Here is a 6,972-nt window from a genome sequence, read left to right on the forward strand (position 1 = left end):
TAACCGAAAGTTCCCCCGCGGTAATTTGTCGGTGCCCCTGGGTAGTGGTCCCCCGTGGACAGTGTTGGCCTCAGTGAATTAATCCAACAGTTTTAGCAATTGTCAATTGTCAATTGCCTCAGTGAATTAATCCAATAGTTTTAGAGAATACATACCATTTTTTAATACAATCACTGGAAGTTACGAAAAAATAAGCACTAAAATCTTTATTTTTTTTCCACTTTTATTTACATTTTGCCTTCACGCACACGAGCTGTCAAACGCGGTGCCGTCAATGCGTATTGGTCTTAATATCCAATTTAACGCCCAGATGTATGCAACTTAGCGTTATCACTTACCGTTACCTGACGTGCCATTGCCTTACTACATTCATACACCGAGGTAAATTTCTACTCAGTCACTGAGTTGGTCCTACTCAGAAAAAGAAAAGACTTTTATTTTCTTACCTAATTTCCGTTAAGTTAAAACTGAGACAACTCAATTAGTTGCCTCACTTCTAACTGAAACTGAGCAGGAAAAAAAAAATAATTTGAAATAAATCCATCTCAGTAGCTGAGTAGAATTTTTTCTCTTAAAACATCTTAAAACCCAACGGCCAATAAGAACATTTATTTCTCTTATAAGAAAAATTATATAAGGGAATACTCATAAATACCCAGATTAATCCACCTAGCGGTGATAGTGCCTTTCTCGTAGAATACGTTCTCTAGCTCCTGCAACATAGAAGCTTGAACTTGTAATAGTTATAGCAATTAGATTCTTTAAGGGTAAACCAAAAATGTACAGTAAAATGGGGTATCTTTCATAGTTTTTCAGCAAATTTTCCTAATATTTTCCCATGTAACAGTATTTCCAATAATAACATACAAATTTTCAAAAACTTTTGTTCGGTGCAAAACCATCTGTCAAAGTAACGCTTCGATTGTGAATAAAGTGCGTGCGCTGCTTTCGTAAGCTCTGTAAAAGTGATCTTTAGTGATTTTCAAGTACGAAATGGTATCGCCACCAGAACAAAGGTAAAATTTGTGTTCCTAATGTGGAAACTAATGTGATTGCAGCTAATTAAAGCTAATTTCAGACAAAATTTAAGTGACTCATTATTGCTGCGTGAAAATCACGCAATTGGCTTCTTTAGCGGTGTTGAGATAATTCCATATTCTGAATCTGCATGCCAAACTGAGCCGAAATCCAAATTTTCATGAATTTTGGTGCCCGGGAACCTATTTAAAAATCAGTTTGAAGTTTGTATGGGAGCGATTTGTCGAATCACCCCTCGTCGCGTTTTGTACTGGGCGGAGCTGTCAAACAGTTGCCCAGCTGTCAAAAGGTCATTTGGAAAAATCTCTTTGAAATTGTTTTTAGGTATCAAAATAAAGTTCTAAAAATCTGAAAAAATCATAGTGGCTCAGGAAAAGGTGCTCTCTCGTTTAAAAATATAAAATCATTGAATTTTTCTAAATTTAAAAACCCAATTATGGGTGACTTTTTGTGCAGCATATATGTAATTGAGAGTTCTGCGTACATATACATTGCATACTTTTAGGCGTTTATCGGTGGTGTGGGTGGATGGAGATTTGGTCCCAATTTTGAAAAATTGATTTCAAATCATGAAAACACGCTTCGTTAAGAGATTTGAGACCAGCATTAGATTCTACTATAGTTGATCTAACGAGAATAAATGATAATTCATTAACAAAATAGATAAAACTTGAGTAACTAAATAAATAATAGGTAGACAACAAGTTGACCCATAATTGTTACACAGCCAATTTTGGCCCATTAATGTAGTTTTCATTATTATTCATCAACTTTTTAGTAATTTTCAGCAGATTTTTATATAAAACAATAAAAAGGAGTTTCAATGATAAGAATGCATAATAAAAATAATGTAAATGTTATTTCTGTATGAAAATCGATTATGAAATGACTGCTTCTTGAGTAGGTACCTAACCCATAATTGTGCTATGAGTGTAACTTTATGAATCAATTTTGAAAAAATGAACTATCCCATCCATATCCGAAAGCTCGAAAATTGTTACCATCATCTTATATAAGAATAGTAGTTTGAGCATGACGCTGAGGAAGGTGATTCAGTCCCAAAACAAAATTTTTGGTCCTTTTTATACAGGAATCAAAAACATTCAATACTGAGGAAAATGGAAAATTTGATAAAAATGAAATTAAAAATAAACGACGGGAGCGAAAATGTTCACTCTCATCAACAAGCGCGGCACACTACGAAAGTGATCCTTTTTAACCCTCGAACAGTCGCGTCTTCAGCCACCCCAGCGACACCACGCTCACGCTGTGTACCACAAATGTGCTTTTTTCATGGTGCGTGTACTCAGTACACGACTCGACCGTAAGGGCTTGTTCACAAATGTCATAACGCTGGAGGGGGTGGGTGAGTGTCTTTCATGTTGTTACAGCCCGAACAAATAAATTTTTTTCTCATATAAATAGTGTTACGAAAGGGTGGGTGGGTGTCAGGAAAGGCCAATTTTGGCATTATGAAATTTGTGAATGAACCCTAACCGGGTTGATGAAATATACGATTTATTAAAAGAAGGTTTTCAATTCCCTAAAAGTTTGCCTACCTTAAGGCGTTATTAGTTTAGACGGTTTGACAGTGACAAAAAAAGCACATAATTTGTATGACTTTGGACAGCATATTCGAAATCAGGGATATCGATTTAGTTCACCCAGCGAATATAATAACGAAATTCATCAAAACACCTTATGAACTTTTGCTATAACTAAATATTATTTTGTGGGCTTCGTGGCCGTGTGGTTAGCGACGGCAGTCGTCTAGGCATATCGTAAGCCTCGAAGTGTGAGTTCGATTCCCGCTCCAGTCGGTGGAAACTGTTCGTCAAACGAAAAATTCATCACTGGGCCACTGGGTGTTCTGTGTCTCGTCCGTTGTCTAGTGTAAGTAATGTGTTCAGTCTGTGCGGGCTGAAGACGGTGTGAATTGTCTTTTTCTTTAAATATTATGGAAGCCATAAGAATACCTCATGAAAATTCATTGTGTTGATTATGACAAACTTCATAAAATAAGACTTATGAAAAGTGTAAAAAACTTAAAATGAAGCATACTGGAAATGATCCATGAACATTTCATGAGGTCGGTCAAGCCAATCAATGTTACCCCGCTAATCAAAAAATCTGTTGGCAACTGGGTCCAAACCAACAAGCTTGAGATCAACTGGCTCGCATGCTACCACTCGGCTATAGAGGTAATCACGTTCAAATGTATGCGTGCCTTTTTTGTAGATGTAGTTGTGAAACTGCGAGGAAAATATTTGCACTCTTACCCCGGACGTTAGTTTTATCATTATTTACCCGTTTTACCCAAATCGATTGGATAATATTTGCATATGCAATCTGAATAGCCTTTGAATCGGCGTGCACTTTTGTGTGAGGAAAAATTTGCGCTAGTGTTCGTGTGATGAAATGTCACTTATCTCTATAGAACGAGTTGATATGAGAGGGAACAAAACGCAGACAACAAGCGTTTGTTGGACGATGATCACCTTTTTTGCCATGGTAAATTTGAAATCATTTTTATGCTGGTCATTACCGCAAGCCGTCTTTCAGTTAGTTTTCACAACAAAATTAATTTCAGTGTAAAGGGTTAGTTGTAAATCGGGTCAATTATAAAATTGACCGTATTTATCTGTTGAATTGAAGCGAAACTCAGTCTACACAAATTTAGTGGCGATGTATATATTTAAATTGATCCTGCAGAATAGTCCATTTTACGATCCGTTATTATGAATAAAATTTTAGCAGGAGATAGCGTCCAAACCCGTGAAAATCGATATCAACATTCGCGACTACGAAGGTAAAAGAGATTCCAACTCTTTGTCGCTCTAATGAAAAACCTCGTAAGGAACTGTCAGAATGTGCGTGAAAAAAAGCAAAAAATATTTCCCTCTCGTTTTTTCTCACGTAAGCCTTCACGCACATTCGACAACTTCGTATTCGCGAATCAACATTGTTGTCACTTCGTAAAATGGCTCATAGTAATTTCAACCGCAAGCCGTTATTTAGTGTAGGAAAACAAAAACTATTTCTGATTCTGAGTAAGAACAACCCAGTGACTGAGTAGAAATTTTCCTCGGTAGGTAATAATTAGAACCTGACAAATGTACATTTATTCGTTAAGTGGTAGGTAAGTTAATCGCCAAGATGTATGCAACACACGAACCATTAAATATATTAATATGTTCGACACGCTAAGACCAGTTTACCTATTTTTCTAAAATATGGGTAAATTTTATTCAAATTTGCGTAAACTTTACGCAAATATGGGTAAATTAAACTCATATTTTGGAAAAGTGCACAACCGCATTTATAGGTAATATTAACCCATATTTGGGTTACAATTACTCATATTTGTGTCCACATTACCCATATTTGAGTTCTGTTTACCTATATTTGAGTATCATTAACGCATATTTGCGGTTGTGCACTTTTTGGAAAAAAGGTAAACTGATCTTAGCGTGGAGACGTTCATAGATTACGTCACATTAAAATTTTCCATTCTAAATCACTTTTCTCCCTCTACGTCAACATTTTAACATTTTCATCTTCAAAATGTGTGCATGGATTATTACACTTTGTGAGTACCTCTTAAAGCGTGTCGTGATTCACGATTGCTCCCTTGCCTGAGCGAAGCACACGCTTAAAAATGTTACATTAATATATGTACTATACGTAACGTATACACCTGCAAAAAAAAAATACTCGGTTTCTGAGTTGGTCTCACTCAGAAATCGAAAAATCCTTTGTTTTCTTGCTCAGTTTCCATTAATGGTGGGACAACTCAGTAACAAATTTTGAAAACGACGTATAATCAATGCTACACCATTGATTATACGTCGTTTTCAAAATTTGTTACTGAACTCATTGGCAACGGGTTGTCCCACTTTTAGCTAAAACGAGTAAGAAAAATAATCGATTTTTCGATTTCTGAGTGAGATTATCTCAGCCACTGAGTAGATTTTTTTCTGGGTGTACGAATTAGAACCAGGTAAGCGGTAAGTTAATCGCCGAGATGTATGCAGCACACGACCCTTTAAATGTATTAATGTGTTTGGGACGTTCTCAAATTACGTTACATAAAAATGTCCTTTTTCAACCCCTTTTTCCCTTGCAATCAAACTTTTTACATGTATCTCCAAAACATGTATCGGGATTATCACATTTTGCAGATATACCTCAAAATTTGACGTGATTTATTATCGCTACCTTACCTATTATAACGCACACGCTTAAAAAATGCTACATCAAAAGGTGTATAATAATTCACTACTTTTCTAGCTTAAATAAGATCTTCAAAACCACTTCGTTGAATATGCAACTTAAATTTACTATATCTACTGTTGGGCTACAGTAGAAAATAGTTTTCGCTACAATTTTGTCAATCTAAAACAATGAGTTAAATTCACAGCTCAGGTGAATTTTTTTAGGGTTCCCGATAAGCGTTTGTGTCTAGACTTGGAAAATGGGAACGTGGGAATGAGAAGTATTTATTTTGTGGTAGCTCGCAAACTTTTTCAAATATCTCCGAAATGGTTTGAAATATCCAAATCAAAATCAATAGCGTTCAACTACAACCTATTCCCTATCAAATAAAACATGTTGCGGCTCAATCGATTGACATTTACTAGGAAAAACATAAGCTCATTTCTTTGCTCAGCATTATTAGCACACCAATACACACATACGGACGGACATTAAATGCAGCAAATTTTGCTCAGTTCGTCGAGCTGTGTCGATTGATATATGAGACGTGATAATCTGAGCTTTCTATCAAAAAATGATTTTTGGAATGAAATGATAGCCTTTCGGTACACGGTCAGAAAATTCACTCATTTTGGAGCTAAAGTGGGACAACTCAAAAATGAGTAATTTTTTTTTCCAGCGATAGCGTTGGCCCAAGTGCGAAAATTTCATCAGTTTAAGTCGTATAATATTCTTGCTGATGTGAAGAATATTATACGGCTTAAATTGGTTGGATTTTTACACTTGGGCCTGCGCTATCGATGGAAATGCAATTTACTCATTTTTTGAGCTGTTCCAGTTTAGCTCAGTTTTGTGTGAATCTTACTCATTTTAGAGTAACATTTTCTTAGCGTGTACAACTTTGTTGTACGAGAAAGGCAGAAATGCCAAAAAGGGGCTGTCCATAAACCACGTGGTCATTTTTTTGGGACTTCTCAAACACCCCCCCCCCCCCCCCCCCCCCGTGGTCATTTGTCCATACAAATGACTTTTATTCGTCCATACAAAATGCTCATAGGCCGAGCCCCCCCCCCCCCCCCTCATGACCACGTGGTTTATGGACAGCCCCAAAACGCTAAAACAAGTAGAGTTTTCATACCTTACAAGGTTGTTTGATTTTGAGTTTTTGGCATATTTTTTTTTGGTAATTTGTTTATTCGTGTGTAACGCGTACTAATTAGAACCCGGTAAGCGGTAAGTTAATCGCCGAGATGTATGCAGCACACGACCCACGAAATATACTAATATGTTTGGGACGTCCTTAAATTACGTTACTAAAAATTGTCTATTTTCAACCCCCTTTTTTCTTGCAGTCAAACTTTTTGCATTGTTTCTCTGAAACATGTGTCGGAATTATCACATTTTGCAGATATCCCTCAAAATGTGACGTAAATTATGGTCGCTCCCTTACCTGCTACAACGCACACGTTTAAAAAATGCTACATCAAAAGGTGTACAATTCACTACTTTTCGAACTTGAAATATAACTTCAAAACCGTTGAATATGCAACTTAAATTTACTACATCTACTGTTGGGCTATAGCAGGAAATGGTTTTTGTTACAACTTTGTCAATCTAAAAAAATATGAGTTAAATTCACAACTCAGGTAAATTATTTTAGGGTGTCCAAGAAGCGTTCGTGTCTAGGCTTGGAAAATCATGGGAACGTGGGAATGGACT

This window comes from Aedes albopictus, chromosome 2 (assembly GCF_035046485.1).
Source record: "Aedes albopictus strain Foshan chromosome 2, AalbF5, whole genome shotgun sequence".
Lineage (NCBI taxonomy): Eukaryota > Metazoa > Arthropoda > Insecta > Diptera > Culicidae > Aedes > Aedes albopictus.